Genomic DNA, 20,273 nt, shown 5'->3' with positions numbered 1-20,273 from the left:
ATATTTAACTGCACTGAAGAAGAATAAAGAATTGAAAAGTTTTGCCTAAAATTGGGGTTGTCACTAGATAGTCATGGATATTAATCATACAATACAAATAGGCACAATTTAGAAGCCTTCAAAACACTTGTCACTTGTATTTTTTTCTACATAAAGTCATAAAAACCATTTGTTACTATATGTGTGTTTACAGGTTAACAGTAATTTAATGTATATCACGTTTAATAAGAGATATGAAAATGAATAACTTATTATCTAAATATAGAACAATTTGCTAATTTCCTTCTGAACAATCCAAATTGTTTCCAAAGATACATATATCACAATAGTTCTAATTTTTTAACTTACAGAAAGAAATCTGATTTCTAACAGCAGACTTAGAATCTTCTTTCTCAGAGGGCATATCCTTCATGTTCTGTATTGAACAATTAATGTCATTAGAGGATAGAGAATTAATTGCTCTCATTAGAAACATCTGGAGAATTTCAGCACCACCATAACTGCTGCTAACTTATTCTGCCCAAGTGGAAATCAAGGTTATATCCTTTATTATTGCTTTTAAATTGCCTTCAACAAGTTTACGATTATCCAAATGAAAACTATTTTGGAGATTCAAATTTGGTTGCTATCAGGAGTAGCAGAAACACTAGATTATTAATTCAGTTTAATACAAATTATTTTGACATAATATCAGTTAGTATAGGAAAACCAATACTGTTTTTATTTTCTGCAGTTAGAATGACAGAATGTTATATCCTTGTTATTGCCATTATTCCTAAGGCCATCAAGAGAAAGTAAGTGATTTTTCACTATCTCTGCAGTTGATACAGAACCATGTAGCCTTGGAATTGTTTCCTCATATACAAAATCACATAGTGGTAATCTAATTCATTAAGACAAAAGAGGTAGTATTTAAATATGTCATTTCAATTGATGTTCAGTTCTTAAATTATTAAAAAAGCTATTATAGAAAACAGATAATATTTAAGCAATATATTTAAATTCATACCAACTAATTTGTTAACTTTATTATATATGCTGCCTTAATTCTAAAGGTGCAGAAAAATAGAGTTCATCTAGATTAAAATATTTGATATATTTTAATAAGTCATAGGATAAACTGGAAAACTAAAGGAGGCAAATAAAAAAGTATGTGATATGAAAGTAGTGGAGGTGTAGTTCTGCCAACCTGGTAGTCTGAGAGTTACGAAACTATTAGTAATGTAATAGGATCTTCCATACATTGTGGTGGCCCAAATTGCTTTTATTCTTTAATAATTAATTTGCATTTTCTACTAAAAATCTACATGTTTGATCATCAGTTCTCTTTGGAATTATAATTATTTTTCAACCATTTCACGCAGTTTACCTTCAACTTAGAATTTCGAGTATTTTGGATAATTTTTTCAGAAAATATCACTAATTATATAATTTGTGCCTGATACAAATCTTTTGTTGTTCCAAGGATAAACAAAATTTTTGTAAATTACTACAGTTTAACAACTATTTTCAGGGCTTCCATAGTGGCACAGTGGTTGAGAATCTGCCTGCCAATGCAGGGGACATGGGTTCGAGCCCTGGTCTGGGAAGATACCACATGCCGCAGAGCAACTAGGCCCGTGAGCCACAACTACTGAGACTGCGCGTCTGGAGCCTGTGCTCCGCAACAAGAGAGGCCGCGATAGTGAGAGGCCCGCACACCGCCATGAAGAGTGGCCCCCGCTTGCCGCAACTAGAGAGGGCCCTCGCACAGAAACGAAGACCCAACACAGCCAAAAATAAATAAATAATTTTTTTAAAAAACAGCTATTTTAAAACACTAACATCCATTGAACCATTTTTATGTGCCATTTTTATGTGTGTGTATATATATGTATATATATATACATATATATACACACACACATATATATACACACACAAATATATATGTATATATATATACATACATATATATATCAACTTTTGCCTCTGGCCCTGATTCCATTCATTAATTGTGCAAAGAAGTGTTTATTAACACCTACATATTTGGTATTTCATTAAACATATTGTTTGACAACAAAATAAGCATAAGAAAGATTAAAATGCCCTAAAACAGTTTACTATCCATTGAAGGAGATAGAATTTACATATGTGAAATCATTAGACAATTACCAACAGGCAACATCATGGGTTCTGTTCATCAGTTTACCACAGAAGACTTCAGTGTAAGCTGATATTTTGAAGAAACTCTTTTTATAAATAACATGCATTCTATCAATGTGATTATTTTCCCAAGGCCATACATTTCTTTTAAAACAGATGTTTATTTTCATAAGTAATATTCAAGCCACAAACTTACAGTATCAGTTTTAATGAGTTGGCACAGTTGCCTCTTTCACAGATTTATAATTAAGATATCCTCTGATTATTTAGCTTCTTTCCTTAAGTAATTTAGTCATGAAGGTTGAGATTGTATACAAGTATTATTTTTGCCATCAGTGTTTGTATGATATTTTATTTCTGAATTAAAAAGTATTTATTTCTGAATTAAAAAGTATAATATGCTGAATGTCAAATGGCAGTTTAAAATAGGTAAACCAAAGGGATTTTGGTGGGGTGGGGGCTTGGGATGTCAAACCACTTGAATTGATTCCCAGCTTTGTAAAGTATTAACTGTATGATTCTAATCATAATGTCTTCATTGTCCTTTAGTTTTCTCTTCTATAAATTAGGGGCATTACCTTTCTCACGATATTGTGAAATTAAGTAACTGAATATAAGTAAAAAATAAGGAATCCGTGGGTATATGGAATGCTAGTCATTAATAAAATTATAAATTTAGTGGCATTGACACCAAGCAATAGAAAGCGTTTTCTTAGATTACACACATCCAAATGCATTATATTATTCCAAGGTAAAGAAATGTTACTTTAATCTATGAATCAGGATATTACATGATTGATACAGAAATGTAATCCATCACCTCAGCTATTTTAACCCCATCCTCTTAAGAGAATGTTTCCCAAAATATGCACTGCTAAATGCTAGTTTTAAAAGATGTTCTGGAAAAAGGGTTCTGTACCCAAATAAATCTTGAAAATATTGCATATACATCATTCACTTGGAGAATAACAAGTTATTTACTATATAATAAATTCTGAGTGAAAACTAAATAAATGAAAAGATGTATCATATTTATGAAACAGAAGACAATATTTCTTAAGACATTAATTCTCCCTAAATTTACCCTATAGTATTAATGTACTCTCAAAGTCCTAGCAAGATATTTTTGGAGGATATTGGTAAGATAATTAAAAATGTATTTGGCAATACAAAGACAAAAATAGCAAGTCACTCTTGAGGGAGAATTACAAAATGTGAGTGTGTTAGATATCAAGATTTATTATGAAAACACTATAGCGATTTGGTAGTAAACACAACAAATACAGCAATGGAGCACAATAAAGAGTACAGAAGCAGACACAAAATCACATGTATCCTGAATTATGACAAAATTACCACCAAAATGCAGTGGAGAAAAGATTCTTCAATTAATGGTGTTTGTTTAGTTAGATATCCATATTGGAAAAAAAATTAGCACTTATATACTAAATAAATCTTAGATGGAGCATACAATTAAACAATAAAACTTTTAGAAGATAAATAGGAAAATATCTCTATAGCCTTGAGGAAGCCAATAATTTCTTAAATGAGACACAAAAAGTACTAACAGTAAAATAAATTTGATAAAGTCTTCATTAAAAACGTGTTCATCAAAATTAAATATCAAAAAAGTTTAGTCAAGCCAGGAACCTGAACACATATACATATATGTCAAACAGAGGATTCTTATCCAGAAATCAGTAAAACAAAAACAAAAACAAAAAAAAACTAATAGGAAAAAAATGGGCTAAAGGGTTAAATGGGAATTTCATAAAATGAGCATATTAATAGTCTATAAGCAAACAGTCATCAGAGAAATGCAAAACAAAATCACAATGAGATAAAACATTATCTACCCACCATAATATTAGGCCAACATTAAAATAAAAAAATAACAAAATATATATACAGATGTGTACTAAGTAGCATTCTCACACACTGCCTGTGGAGGTGTAAATTAATATCATCACTTTTCTTAAAGACATTTAAATACATTTTAATTGCAAATATATAGAAAAAGATCAGAAGAAAGATAACATTAAAAATATGTTCTTGCATGTAGAATATTTTATTTCAAAAAGCATACTAAATGGATGTTATCCAATGTATGATTTTTATGTGATTAATAACAGCATTGCTAAATATTTTATTCTTAGGAGGCTCATAAGTGCCATTTTAAAATCGAGAGATAACTGACATATAACATTATATTAGCTTCAGGTGTACAACATGCTGATTCAGTATTTGTATATATTGTAAAATGATGAGCACACTAAGTCTAGTTAACATCCATCACCGTTCATAGTTACAAAATTTTCATTGTATGACTTTTTAAAAAGACTACGAACACTAGCTAACATCAATAAAAATTTACTTCTTGTACAAACTTCCAAATGCAGGAAATGTCAAAGTTTATCTATAATTATTTTAATGATGAACTGTTGAAGTTTGTGCAATAAAATTGCTCTGATTTGGATTTTATGTCCCTACATTTTTACTAAAATATTAATACACGAACGAAAATGAAAAAGAAAATCTTATAAAAACCTGATTTTGTCTTCTATTTTTCCTTTTGCTGTTATACATTAGGTAGTTTCAACACAATGGGGAAAAGTATCTAGTGTTCAGAACTGCCAATAAAAAGATAAAACCTTTTTCAAAAGAAAAGTCCTGTTTCCCATCGAACTGAACCATCAGCACTTACATGGCATGCTACTTAATGTTTCTTGGCATAATATTTTGCATGGATAGAAGCCAGGTAGATATTTTCAAATGGGTTAGACAGTTGGGCTTCACTTATGCCTGCACATATCTAATAGCTTTATTCAGGAAGAACAGCTGTCTTTTGAACACCTTATAATTTTCCATATCAAATGGTGGAAAAGGAGTTTACAAATAAGGAGTTTGGGGAAATTCTGATAATGTCTGATATCATTGTGTTTGATTGTGCTTTACTATGTATGACAAACTAAGATTTCACCTTTCTGGTAGTGGACAAACTCTTGCAAAGAGCTTTCCTAGCTAACTGTTTTGCAGGCAATTGGCTTGGTCCATGGTAAAGAAGTCCTTTTTAGGCCCCTCCTCATTTGCCATTAGCTCACAGAGGCAGAGGCATTGCTGGTGCTAGAGAGTGTCTACCATCACAGAGGCAACAGCCACAAATTCAGGTACAATCACTTTTAAAACTGATTTGGCATTACAGTCTTAGGTTTATAAACAAACATGGTCTAACAAAACACATGTACAAAATGTCATCTACTTAACAAGAGAATTGACAAATTGCAGTATATTTCTATAAAATATTACACAGTAATGTAAAAGAAGCACACTATTGGTATATACATCAATGTGGATAAACCTCACAAGTATCAAGTTGGGTGAAAGAAGTCAAACACAAAAGAGCACATCTGTATCATTACATTTAACTACAGGTCAGAAACTGATTGAATTAGTCTCTAATTACTTTTTTTAAAATTTTAAAAACACTCCTTTTTCATTGTCTAATCTAGTATTTTATCTAATTGGTACTGAAATGTTAAGACAACTATTTTGTATGTATGTATAAAACAAAACTGGTCATGTGATCTAAAAGTGTGTTAGGATTTGACGAATTAACTTATCCTGCACCTGTGTCGCCATTAGAACTGCTACACTATTATCTTTGTAATTTTCCTTTTTTTAAAGTATTACGTAAATAAATATGAAAATATTAACTCTACAATTTTGTGAAATTAGTGAATAAAAAACATTGTTAAATCTTTTTTAACACTTTAAAACATATATATCAAATAAAAAAATATTAAGGAGTGTATGACTGCCTTAGGAATCAAAATGAGTGGTCTTTTATAATTGTTCTCCAAGCACAAAGCTATTATTTTTCTACAAATTTAAAATGTGCATATTGAAACTTTTGGAAATTTTATTTTGATTTTTTAAAGGATAAGATCCACCCTTAATTTCAAATGACAGCAATCATAAGCACATAAAGTAAAACATCTGTACACAAAATGATGATGAAAAAATGGGTTATCTATACTCATAAGGAGTAACTTAAATCTTGACTATAATTCATTGCTATTGATCTTTCTAAAAGTTTTTCTTAAAAATATCTCTCCAAATTATTTAGAATCTCTTAAAATTTGCCTTATATTATTTTGCCAGATAACTGTGCTTTTTTCATTGCTGAAAGGAGATGGGAGGCAGCAGATAATGTAATTTACATTCTGTTTCATAATAAATCTTCTAAGAAAGCTATCAGGGTATGGAATGTGATTGGTTACTTCTGAAATCTTTCACATTTGCAATACTACCATAGCATAAGAAAGCATATTATATTTTAGAGAAACTGCCTAACACTACTGAGCTTACATAGCACTAATTTTGCAAAATTATTTTTCATTCTTGCTATAACAAATTATTGAGAGATTACAATTTGTAAGGCACTGTGCTAAAAAATGAAAATACAAAGCTGAGACATACTTCCTGATGTTGAAGAATTCTCACTCTAACGACAGGTATAGATGTACTAATAAGCTATCATAATGTAGTCTTGTAAATTTAATCTTACAGGATGTTAATGAAAGTGATAGCACATGATATAATATGGAATTGGAAAGTCTTTCTGGGAAAGAGAGTACACAAGCAGAGATTTAAAAGGTAAACAGGAGCTAGCTAGGTAAATCAGCTGGAAAATAGTAAATCATTCCTGGCATGTGTCACAGAATAAGAAATGCTCTATAAAATATATTATTTGAATAATTTTTGGAGTTTAAAGAAAATTAGGAAGTGACAAGAGATTATGCTAGAAAAATATGTAAAGATCAGATCATGGGGGACTTTATACTTCATACTTACCATTTTGACTTTCATCTTGTAGCTATTTCAGAGGTTGGGCATTTAACCAAGCAAAAGGAAAGACACAGTCAGATTTAAAACTTAAATAGGCTACTTTGCTAATAAAGGATTGATTTCAGGAGAGTATTCCAGAATTGACACCTCTTCTAAAGCAGATTAATTTGTTAATGAGACATATTGTGGAGACCTGGTCTAGAGAAGTAATTTGGGGAAAAGGTGTGCAAAGAATGCAACTAAGAAGTGATTATAAACAATACATGCTGGAGAGGGTGTGGAGAAAAGGGAATCTTCCTACACTTTTGGTGGGAATGTAAATTGGTACAACCATTATGGAGAACACTATGGAGGGTCCTTAAAAAACGAAATATAGAACTACCATATGATCCAGCAATCCCACTCCTGGGCATATATCCAGAGAAAACCATAATTGAAAAGACACATGCACCCCGATATTCATTGCAGCACTATTTACAATAGCCAAGACATGGTAGCAACCTAAATGTCCATCAACAGAGAAATGGATAAAGAAGATGTAGTACATATATACAATGGAATTTTACTCAGACATAAAAAAGAATGAAATAATGCCATTTGCAGCAACATGGACGGACCTAGAGATTACCATATTAAATGAAGTAAATCAGACAGAGACAAATACCGTATGATATTACTTATATGTGTAATTAATTAAAAATGATATAAATGAACTTACTTACAAAACAGAAACCGACTCACAGATCTCAAAATCAAACTTACGGTTACCAAAGGGGAAACGTGGGGGGAAGTGATAAATTAGGAGACTGGAATTAACATATACACACTACTATATAGAAACTAGATAACTAATAACGACCCACTGTATGCACAGGGAACTCTACTCAATATTCTGTAATAACCTATATGGGAAAAGAATCTGAAAAAGAATGGAAATATACATATGTATAATTGATTCACTTTGCTGTACACCTGAAACTAATACAACATTGTAAGTCAACTATACAATAAAAATTAAAAAAAAAAAGTGGTTACAGAATGAGCTTGTGGTGTTTTTGCTTACTTAATTGTGAAAAGGTATTAACAAGTTTTCTAACTTGATAACTAAATGGTTTTGCAATGTTTTATTTCAGTAAAGAACTTTAAGATGGATTAAATTGTAGAGATAGGATATAATCACTAATTCATTTGACAAGATCTAAAGTAATCCAAGTTCTCCTAAAGACACTTTAGATTCTTTCTGAACTCTTTTCCATTACATATTCTTGAAATCTTCTGCAGGGAGGTGGTGGTCATGATTCAACAATGTGAATGAAATAACTGCAATAAGGCACATCAATAAATTTGTTTCTGTTAAACATGGCAAAAATAAGTACCTATGTTATTATGTAGCCATAAACCAATGATATTCATTTGTTCACTTATTAATAATGATTAATTAATCACCTAATCTAGGCAAGGCATTATAAGTATTGTGTGGAAAACTATGTTCTCACCTATGCTAAAATCTTTAAAAATCTATAAGAGTATAAGAATATAAAATCTCTAAGATTATAAAAAGTAAATTGACCAATTAGGCATATAAGATTAGTTTCATAAAGATGATGCAAAAAACATTGACAAATTTTCACCTTTTCCACATTTTGTAACTGTGCTATGTAAACACAGTCAACTTTTTGAAGAATTTGAGATATTTAATTATATGGTTTTGGTAGAATTTGTACCATATTCCATTTAGTTATTTTATCAGTTTTATTAAAATTGATGATAGATTAAAGAATTTATCATAAACAAAAACTCTCTATATGTTGTACATATTTTAAAGCTCTATTACAAATTGGATATAAATTTTAAATTATTCAATATCCCAAGCTTATTGATACTTTCCTGATTATAAAACATCTTTCTTTAGAAATTTTTTTAAACTTACATTTAATTTTTCTACAATTTTTTGGTTAGGTAATATGACATGAAACTTGTTTTTTTCAATTTTTCTTTGTTCTTATATTTAATGTGCTTTTTTTTTTATATGTGACCTGTAGACATTTCTCCCCTAAATTCAATGTGAGAATCATAATCTTTTAATTGTAGTGTTTAGTTGGTTTACATTTCATATAATTACTGATAATATTTGAGATGTTAGCTAAAATTTTAATTTTTTACTTTGGGTGACACCTAGAGTAGAAAAAGATTATGGGAAACCAACCAAGGATTAAAAGGAGTAAATGATAGCTCTTTGTTAGTCTACTTCTGTTTCTTACTTTGAGTTTTCCCTGAAGCAGAGCCTGAGACAAAGTTTTGAATGCAAGTATTACTTTTGTTTAAGGAGGTGATTCGAAAAAACATCAGTAGGGGAGTGGCATTTTAAGGCTGGGAAGGAAAAGATATGGAATATGATTTTACCAAAACCTTAATAACTCTGCTAGTCTCAGAATTTCTGGCTTGAACTGGTTTGATTTCTCTCTCTCTTTTAATTTTTCTCCTGAATGTATTCTGTCATTTTCATGCTCTGGATCCACACAACACACATTCTATGTACAGAAAATGAGCCAGCAGCTTAGTTGCTTCCTCCACAATATTTTCTTGGCATGCTTAAATAAGGAACTCTTAAATAAGGAGCTTCTATCCCTGCCCCATTGTGGACCACATCTATTATCATTAGTGTCAACAACTCTAAATTAGGCTCTCTCTTTCGTCATCAATAAACTAGTCTAAGGTCTTGTACTTATAGCAGTCCAACCAACCAATTTCAAAGAAGTATCCCATTTGTAGGTGGGGAAGGGTGTGGGAAAGTAACTCTTCTCAAAATAGATTTGTTACAGCTTGTCCTTAACTCCAAGGAACAAACTAACTCATATTATTGAGAAGCATCTGCTCACAGAAGTTTGTAGCCTCTTAGGCATTTATGGTCCTATTATTTCATTTTTTCAGGTGTACCTGAAATTAGCAATGTACCTTCCTGACAACTGAGCACATATCCATGTCTATACAGACCAGACTTCTGCTAGCATTTCTCACTGAAAGATTCAAGTTCTTTTACGGAGTATTCTTAGGATTCAGTGGTCACTTGATCTTGTTCTCCAACTATAAGACTTCCTATAGTCGTAGGACTTACTTTAATTTGTGAATGAACAGGAAATAGCTCCAGGTAGCATAAAAGAAAAAGTAGGCCTTCCAATAATAAGAAAAACCAAGTTTGACAGTATTTCTCCTTCTCTTTTAAAGGTGTCATTATCACCACTGCTGCTAGCAACTGCCAGGGTAGAATTTTAGCCTATTAACCTAATCCGCAGGATTGGATAGTCAAATCAGACTCATCAGTACCAAGTTTTACTAAATATTATGAAAGATAAAATCTACCATAAAGCTTAGATTTTCCTCAGGTCCTTCTCACACAAACTCTGCCCCTCCAGGCCAGAAAAGATGAGTTCTCTAACTGGGTTTCAAGGGATCATCTCGTACAGCAGCAGTAGTTAAATTTTGAAAGATGTTTATTTTATACTCCAGAAACTTGTATAGCTCTGACATTCTCCAGGGAACCGTGTCATATAGACCCTGAGTTCTATTAGATAATCCTTGGCCAGGGACATTCTCTAGGGCATTTTAGAGATAAACTACCTTCTTCATAGCAAGTATCAGCAGTCTCTTTACCTAGGTCATCTTCTTTTTTTTCTTTTCCTGGGGTATCCTACAGAAAAGAAGAATGAGTGGACCTTGCAGGTCAGATTTTTTAACTCCTTTCTTCCATTGTTTTTTCCTTCTGGTCATTTCTCCCTATCATTCCACTTAGCAAGTTTCCTCATGGGTCTAAAAATATTTTCTCCAAATTTCATTGGTGACATTTGTCCTTTATAATTTCCCTTCTTTTTTCTTGCTAAATGTGCCATAGTCAGTGGTTTGTTGGTCCAGTAGACAATATCATTATTACACCAGTATGAGCTAATAAATTAGAGATCTTACCCAGTACCAAGCCTTCCTAATAATTTCAAAGATACAATTGATCAAAAGGTATGGGTAAAGCAGGAAAAGGCCTGGGACATTCCACATGTTTCCTAGGCCTCTGGTTCCTGCATTGGACACTACTGGACACATACGTGCTTAATAGTCTGTATTAAAAGATCAGGACTCTGTTAACTCAGTAGGTCATTATCTCACAAAGCTGGGAGCACTTAAGTTATGAACTATTTTCATTTTATACATCAGAGACATAGCAGGTGAAATTCTCCTGGAAGTCATGCTTCATACTCCATAGGTTCTAGGTATGTTTACCACAGGAAATTCTAATCTAAGTGTTCTGGACTATATGTTTGTGTCCTCCCAAAATTTGTATGTTGAGAACCTACCCCTTAGGGTATTAGGAGGTAGGGGATCTGGGAGATAATTTTTTTTTTGTAGGTCTTCCAAGTGGCCGGGTTTCTTGAGGGCTTGAGGGTCTACAGGGGAGCCCCAGATGCCTGTGGGGAGGGCCTGCCATCGCCCTAGAGGGGCAGCAGCCCAGCAAGCAGCCAGGGATGGGGTCTCCAAAACCTGGGTTTACTTGAAAGTGTGGCTCTCTGCCCCACCGTGCCTGAAGCCTTTGGGGCTGAACATGGCCGCGTAGCAGGGGTGGGTGCAATAGGGCTTGCCTTCATGCTCGGCATGACCCCTTGAGGTCAGCGTCTTTCCACGTTTCTCACATTTCAGGCAAGGGTGATGCCAGTCCTTCCCGAGGGAGGTCACCCGCTCAGCAAAGTACACCTCCTTGTTGCACTTGGGGCACTTGGGCATGGTGGCGCCGTGTCCGGGGCGGGTGGCTGAGCGGGAGCAGAGCACAATGCTGGACTCTATGTCAGAGCATTATGAAATAAGGCGCTGAATATATTGACCACAGGGTCTCTGAAAACATGCAAGATGCTGAATCATGTTTAATAGGGATGAAGATAGCAAGCCAGGTACAAGGTCCTTAATGAATGTGGAGAGATGAGTGGGAGTAGATAAAATAGGAACTGCTTAAGATTATTAAAAAGAGTTATACATTGCTAAAAAATATTTATGATTTAGAAGAGACAAAAAATACATCCCTTTCTTTCCAATTGAGAGTCAATTTTCAATTAAGGTAAATGACAGAAAATTCAGTAAAATAAAATTGTACTGGGAATTTTTTTTAGGAAATTCCTGAGAAGTATCTTTCTAATTTCTTTTTGTAAAGTTTTGCATACAGTTTATTTAGTACAAAGTTTATTTATTTATGTGGATCTACCTGGGATCTAATATCCTGTTATGTAGATGTGTCTACTAATTTTGCGGGTCTGAGAGTATTTCCAGGAAATTCAGCTACGTATATGGTGACAGGTTCGGTAAATCACAAATGTGAATTTATTGCATTATTCTATTCGCTGAGTTTTCTGTTTCCATGTTGTCATACCTGGCCCACTAGCTAAGAAGTGTGATTAATAAGGTGATTCCAAAGGACCATTTAAGGGTTTGAATGACCTTGTAGCTATTTTATGTAAAAACTGCTTAGAATCATCAGGGATGATTAAATTATACCCATAAACTCCCAACATGGATGATTTGTATGTTTACTAGGAGTCATTAACAAACTATATTTCTACTGGAAAAGACAATAACTATATGAAATGTCAGAGAGTGAAGAGCATGATCAAAATAAAATTAGTTTCCCAGCACTATTATTTTTAGTAATCCTGAAAGAACTAATCCAGTATTTGGTTGATGTTTTGTCAGTAACTTAAAAATATTTTTCAGGAAATTTGTGGACCAAGTTATTTCAAAAGCCTATATATAAGACTGGACACTATAAAACTCTTAGAGGAAACATAGGAAGAACACTCTTTGATGTAAATCACAGCAAGATCTTTTCTTGATCCACCTCCTACAGTAATGGGAATAAAAACAAAAATAAACAAATGGGACCTAATGAAACATAAAAGCTTTTGCACAGTAAAGGAAACCATACACAAGAAGGAAAGACAACCTTCAGAATGGGAGAAAATATTTGCAAAGGAAGCAACTGACAAAGGATTAATCTCTAAAATATACAAAGAGCACATGAAGTTCAATATCAAAACAACAAGCAACACAATCAAAAAATGGGCAGACGACCTAAATAGCCATTTCTTCAAAGAAGACATACAGATGGCCAAAAAACATATGAAAAGATGCTCAACATCACTAATTGTAAGAGAAATGCAAATCAAAACCACAATGAGGTATCACCTCACACCAGTTAGAATGGGCATCATCAAAAAAATCTACAAACAATAAATGCTGGAGAGGGTGTGGAGAAAAGAGAACCCTCTTGCACTTTTGGTGGGAATGTAAATTGATACAGCCACTATGGAGAACAGTATGGAGTTTCCTTAAAAATCTAAAAATAGAAGTACCATATGACCCAGCAATCCCACTACTGGGCATATACCCAGAGAAAACCATAATTCAAAAAGACACATGCACCCAATGTTTATTGCAGCACTATTTACAATAGCCAGGTCATGGAAGTAACCTAATTGTCCATCGACAGATAAATGAATAAAGAAGATGTGGTACATATATACAATGGAATATTACTCAGCCATATAAAGCAATGAAATTGAGTCATTTGTAGAGACGTGGATGGACCTAGGTACTGTCTTACAGAGTGAAGTAAGTCAGAAAGAGAAAAACAAATATCATATATTAATGCATATATGTGGAATCTGGAAAAAAGGAAGAGATGAACCTGTTTGCAAGGCACAAATAGAAACACAGATACAGAGAACAAATATATGGACACCAAGGGGGCAAAAGGGGAATGGGATGAATTGGGAGATTGGAATTGACATATATACACTAATATGTATAAAATAGATAACAAATGTAAACGGCTGTATGCACAGGGAACTCTACTTCACTTCTCTGTACTGTAGAAACTAACACAACATTGTAAAACAACTATACCCCAATAAAAAAAAATCAAAGCCAAAAAAAAAAAAAAATAAAAGCCTATATATATTTGACAACATTTAAAGTTATGATTCATTCAAATCACTTTATATATCTATGGGAATTATATCAGAATTATATCTTAAAGTACCGAGTTGAAACACAATTTTTTAATTTTATTTACCATCTTTATTGGAGTATAACTGCTTTACAATGGTGTGTTAGTTTCTGCTGTATAACATAGTGGATCAGCTACAGATATACATACATCCCCATACCCCCACCCTCTTGCGTCTCCCTCCCACCCTCCCTATCCCACCCCTCTGGGTGGTCACAAAGCACCAAGCTGATTTCACTGTGCTATGTGGCTGCTTCCCACTAGCTATTTTACATTCGGTAGTGTATATAGGTCCAGGCCACTCTCTCATTTCATCCCAGTTTACCCTTCCTCCTCCCCATGTCCTCAAGTCCATTTTCTAAGTCTATATCTTTATTCATGTCCTGCCCTTAGGTTCTTTAGAACCATTTTGTTTTTTTACATTCCATATATATGTGTTACCATACGGTATTTGTTTTACTCTTTCTGACTTACTTCACTCTGTATGACAGACTCTAGGTCCATCCAACTCACTACAAATAATTTAATTTCATTTCTTTTTATGGTGAATAACATTCCATTGTATGTATGTGCCACATCTTCTTTATCCATTCAACTGTCAGTGGACACGTAGGTTGCTTCCATGTCCAGGCTACTGTAAATAGTGCTGCAAAGAACATTGTGGTACATGAATCTTTTTGAATTATGGTTTTCTCAGGGTATATGCCCAGTAGTGGGATTGCTGGGTTGTATGGTAGTTCTATTCTTAGTTTCTTGAGGAACCTCCAAACTGTTTTCCATAGTGGCTGTATCAATTTACATTCCCACCCACAGTGCAAGAGAGCTCCCTTTTCTTCACACCCTCTCCAGCATTTATTATTTTATTTTTTGCGGTACGCGGGCCTCTCACTGTTGTGGCCTCTCCCATTGCAGAGCACAGGCTCCAGACGCGCAGGCTCAGCAGCCATGGCTCACGGGCAAAGCCGCTCCACGGCATGTGGGATCTTCCTGGACCGGGGCACAAACCCGTACTCCCTTTATCGGTAGGTGGACTCTCAACCACTGCGCCACCAGGGAAGCCCCTCCAGCATTTATTGTTTGTAGATGATTTGATGATGGCCATTCTGACCAGTGTAAGGTGACAACTCATTGTAGTTTCGATTTGCATTTCTTTAATGATTAGTGATGTTGAGCAACCTTTCATGTGTTTTTGGCAATCAGTATATCTTCTTTGGAGAAATGTCTATTTAGGTCTTCTGCCCATTTTTGGATTGGCTTGTTTGTTTTTTTGATATTGAGCTACAGGAGCTGCTTGTATATTTTGGAGATTAATCCTTTGTCAGTTGCTTCGTTTGCAAATATTTTCTCCCAGTCTGAGGGCTGTCTTTTCATCTTGTTTATGGTTTCCTTTGCCGTGCAAAAGCTTTGAAGTTTCATTAGGTCCCATTTGTTTTTGTTTTATTTCCATTTCTCTAGGAGGTGGGTCAAAAAGGATCTTTCTGTGATTTATGTCATGGAGTGTTCTCCCTATGTTTTCCTCTAAAGCTTTATAGTGTCTGGCCTTACATTTAGGTTTTTAATCCATTTTGAGTTTGTGTATGGTGTTAGGGAGTGTTCTAATTTCATTCTTTTACATGTAGCAGTCCAGTTTTCCCAGCAACACTTATTGAAGAGGCTGTTTTTCTCCACTGTATATTCTTCCTCCTTTATCAAAGATAAGGTGACCATAGGTGTATGGGCTTATCTCTGGGCTTTCTATCCTATTCCATTGATCTATATTTCTGTTTTTGTGCCAGTAGCATACTGCCTTGATTACTGTAGCGCTATAGTATACTCTGAAGTCAGGCAGCCTGATTCTTCCAGTTCCAGTTTTCTTTCTCAAGTTTGCTTTGGCTATTCGGGGTCTTTTGTGTTTCCATATAAATTGTGAATTTTTTTGTTCTAGTTCTGTGAAAAATGCGATTGGTAGTTTGATCGGGATTGCATTGAATCTGTAGATTGCTTTGGGTAGTAGAGTCATTCTCACAATGTTGATTCTTCCAATCCAAGAACATGGTATATCTCTCCATCTGTTTGTATCATCTTTAATTTCTTTCATCAGTGTCTTATAGTTTTCTGCATACAGGTCTTCTGTCTCCCTAGGTAGGTTTATTCCTAGGTATTTTATTCTTTCTGTTGCAATGGTAAATGGGAGTGTTTCTTTAATTTCTCTTTCAGATGTTTCATCATTAGTGTATAGGAATGCCAGAGATTTCTGTGACTTAACTTTGTGTCCTGCTACTTTACCCAATTCACTGATTAGGTCTACTAGTTTTCTAGTAGCATCTTTAGGATTTTCTATGTATAGTATCATGTCATCTGCAAACAGTGACTTTTTTTCTTAATCTTTTCCGGTTTGGATTCCTTTTATTTCTTTTTCTTCTCTGATGGCTGTGGCTGAAATTTCCAAAACTATGTTGAATAAAACTGGTGAGAGTAGGCAACCTTGTCTTGTTCCTAATCTTAGTGGAAATGGTTTCACTTTTTCACCATTGAGAACGATATTGGCTGTGGGTTTGTTATATATGGCCTTTATTATCTTGAGGTAAGTTCCCTCTTTGCCTACTTTCTGGAGACTTTTTATCATAAATGGTATTGAATTTTGTCAAAATCTTTTTCTGCATCTTGAGATGATCATATGGTTTTTCTCCTGCAATTTGTTAGTATGGTTTATCACACTGATTGATTTGCATATATTGAAGAATCCTTGCATTCCTGGGATAAACCCCACTTGATTATAATGTATGATCCTTTTAATGTGCTGTTGGATTCTGTTTGCTAGTATTTTGTTGAGGATTTTTGCATCTATGTTCATCAGTGATATTGGCCTGTAGTTTTCTTTTTCTCTGGCATCTTTGTCTGGTTTTGGTATCAGGGTGATCGTGGCCTCATAGAATGAGTTTGGGAGTGTTCCTGCCTCTGCTAACTCTTTTGGAAGAGTTTGAGAAGGATAGGTGTCAGCACTTCTCTAAATGTTTGATAGAATTTGCCTGTGAAGCCATCTGGTCCTGGGCTTTTGTTTGTTGGAAGAGTGTTAGTCACAGTTTGAATTTCAGTGCTTGTGATTGATCTGTTTGTATTTTCTATTTCTTCCTGGTTCAGTCTCAGAAGGTTGTGCTTTTCTAAGAAATTGTCCATTTCTTCCAGGTTGTCTAGTTTATTGGCATATAGTTGCTTGTAGTAATCTCTCATGATCCTTTGTATTTCTACAGTGTCAGTTGTAACTAATCCTTTATCATTTCTAATTGTATTGATCTGCGTCTTCTTCCTTTTTTTCTTGATGAGTCTGCCTAATGGTTTATCAATTTTGTTTATTTTATCAAAGAACCAGCTTTTAGTTTTATTGATCTTTACTATCATTTCCTTCATTTCTTTTTCATTTATTTCTGATCTGCTCTTTATGAGTTCTTTCTTTCCGCTAACTTTGAGGGTTTTTCTTTTCTTTCTTTCTCTAACTGCTTTAGGTGTAAGGTTAGCTTGTTTATTTTAGATGTTTCTCGTTTCTTGAGGTAGGATTGTATTATATAAACATCTCTCTTAGAACTGCTTTTGCTGCATCCCATAGGTTTTGGGCTGTCGTGTTTCCATTGTCATATGTTTCTAGGTATTTTTTGATTTCCTCTTTGATTTCTTCAGTGATCTCTTGGTTATTTAGTAGTGTTTTGTTTAGCCTCCATGTATTCGTATTTTTTCAGATATTTCCTGTAATTGACATCAAGTCTCATAGCGTTGTGGTCAGAAAAGATACTTGATATAATTTCAATTTTCTTAAATTTACCAAGATTTGATTTGTGATGCAAGACATAATCTATCCGGGAGAATGTTCCATGAGCACTTGAGAAGAAAGTGTAATCTGCTGTTTTTAGATGGAATGTCCTATAATATCAATTAAGTCCATCTTGTTTAACATAGCATTTAAAGCTTGTGTTTCCTTATTTATTTTAATTTTGGATGATCTGTCCATTGGTGAAAGTGGGGTGCTAAAGTCCCCTATTATGATTGTGTTACTGTTGATTTTCCCTTTTATGGCTGTTAGCATTTGCCTTACGTATTGAGGTGCTCCTATGTTGGGTGCATAAATATATACAATTGTTATAACTTCTTCTTGGATTGATCCCTTGATCATTATGTAGTGTCCTTCTTTGTCTCTTGTAATAGTGTTTGTTTTAAAGTTGATTTTGTCTGATATGAGAATTGCTACCCCAGCTTTCTTTTGATTTCCGTTTGCATGGAATATCTTTTTCCATCCCCTCACTTTCAATTTGTATGTGTCCCTAGGGCTGAAGTTTGTCTATTGTTGACAGCATATATATGGGTCTTGTTTTTGTATTCATTCAGCCAGTCTATGTCTTTTGGTTGGAGCATTTAATCCATTTACATTTAAGGTAGTTATCGATATGTATGTTCCTATTACCATTTTCTTAATTGTTTTGGGTTTGTTTTCATAGGTCTTTTCCTTCCCTTGTGTTTCCTGCCTAGAGAAGTTCCTTTAGAATTTGTTGTAAAGCTAGTTTGGTGGTGCTGAATTCTCTTAACTTTGGCTTGTCTATAAACGTTTTAATTTCTCCATCGAATCTGAATGAGATCCTTGCTGGGTAGAGTAATCTTGGTTGTAGGTTTTTCCCTTTCATCACTTTAAATATGTCCTGCCACTCCCTTCTGGCTTGCAGAATTTCTGCTGAAAGTGCAGCTGTTAACCTTACGAGGATTCCCTTGTATGTTAATTGTTGCTTTTCCCTTGCTGCTTTTAATATTTTTTCTGGTATTTAATTTTTGGTAGTTTGATTAACATGTGTCTTGGCATGTTTCTCCTTGGATTTATCCTTTATGGGACTCTGAGCTTCCTGGACTTGACTATTTCCTTACCCATATAAGGGAAGTTTTCAACTATAATCTCTTCAAATAGTTTCTCAGCCCCCTTTATTTTCTCTTCTTTTTCTGGGACCCCAATAATTCGAATGTTGATGTATTTATTATTATCCCAGAGGTCTCTGAGCTTTCCTTAATTCTTTTCATTCTTTTTTCTTTATTTTGCTCTCTGGTGGTTATTCCACTGTTTTATCTTCCAGGTCCCTTATCCGTTCTTTTGCCTCAGTTATTCTGCTACTAATTCCTTCTAGAGAATTTTTAATTTCATTTATATTGTTGTTCATCCTTGTTTGTTTGCTCTTTAGTTCTTGTAGGTCTTTGTTAAACATTTCTTTTATTTTCTCCATTCTATTTCCAAGATTTTGGATCATCTTCACTATCATTACTCTGAATTCTTTTTCAGGTAGACTGCCTATTTCCTCTTCATTTGTTTGGTCTGGTGGGTTTTTATCTTGCTCCTTCATCTGTTGTGTATTTTTCTGTCTTTCACTCTGCTTAACTTACTGCCTTTGGGTGTCCATTTTGCAGGCTGCAGGTTTGTGTTTCCTGTTGTTTTTGGTGTATGCTCCCAGTCAGTAAGGTTGGTTCAGTGGTTTGTGTAGCCTTCCTGGTGGAGGGGACTCGTGCCTGTGTTTTGGTGGTTGAGGCTGCATCTTGTCTTTCTGGAGTACAGGACAATGTCTGGTGGTGTGTTTTGGGGTGTCTGTGAACTTATTATGATTTTAGGCAGCCTCTCTGCTAATGGGTGGATTTGTGTTCCTATCTTGCTAATTGTTTGGCATAGGGTGTCCAGCACTGTATCCTGCTGGTCATTGAGTGGAGCTTGGTCTTAGCGTTGAGATGGAGATCTCTTGGAGATCTTTTACTGTTTGTTATTATGTGGGGCTGGGAGGCCTCTGGTGGTCCAATGTCCTGAACTCGACTCTCCCACCTCAGAGGCTCAGGCCTGACACCTGGCCAGAGCACCAAGACCCTGTCAGCCATGTGGTTGTGCTCATTTGTTGCTGCATGCTGCTTAATTACCAGAGAGTTTCTGTTGAGGATGTTTAGCCCTCTTTGAGTCCAGACCTGTCTGAAGCAAGGTCCTGTAGTAACACCCCACCGTGTGCGGCAGATGGCAGGCAGGACATGGTGGCCACACAATGAATTTTAAATCAGGATTTATGCTAAAAGAATACATGACATTTGAAGAATGATGGTAATTTTTAAATGATGTTTAGAACTTTTACAAAAAGGAACAGAGGAAAATTAGATTATTGTTTTGTGCACAACACAAATTATATTTTTGTTATACTTATTTTATTTGAAATATCCTTCAGCACTATACAATAAAATGCATGATATAAATCTTAAA

At 34.4% G+C, this 20,273-nt stretch overlaps 1 long non-coding RNA gene and 1 pseudogene across 1 annotated transcript in view; both read right to left on the bottom strand.

Moving 5' to 3' along the window:
- LOC137226434 (uncharacterized) overlaps positions 1-20,273 on the bottom strand; it is a 244,151-nt gene that overhangs the window by 69,935 nt on the left and 153,943 nt on the right. The window lies entirely within an intron of this gene.
- Positions 11,376-11,810, bottom strand: LOC137225819 (cysteine-rich protein 1 pseudogene; annotated as a pseudogene).

Source organism: Pseudorca crassidens, chromosome 6, assembly GCF_039906515.1.
Source record: "Pseudorca crassidens isolate mPseCra1 chromosome 6, mPseCra1.hap1, whole genome shotgun sequence".
Classification (NCBI taxonomy): Eukaryota; Metazoa; Chordata; class Mammalia; order Artiodactyla; family Delphinidae; genus Pseudorca; species Pseudorca crassidens.
Note: the sequence above shows the minus strand (reverse complement) of the source record. Positions and strands in the feature narration are given on the sequence as shown.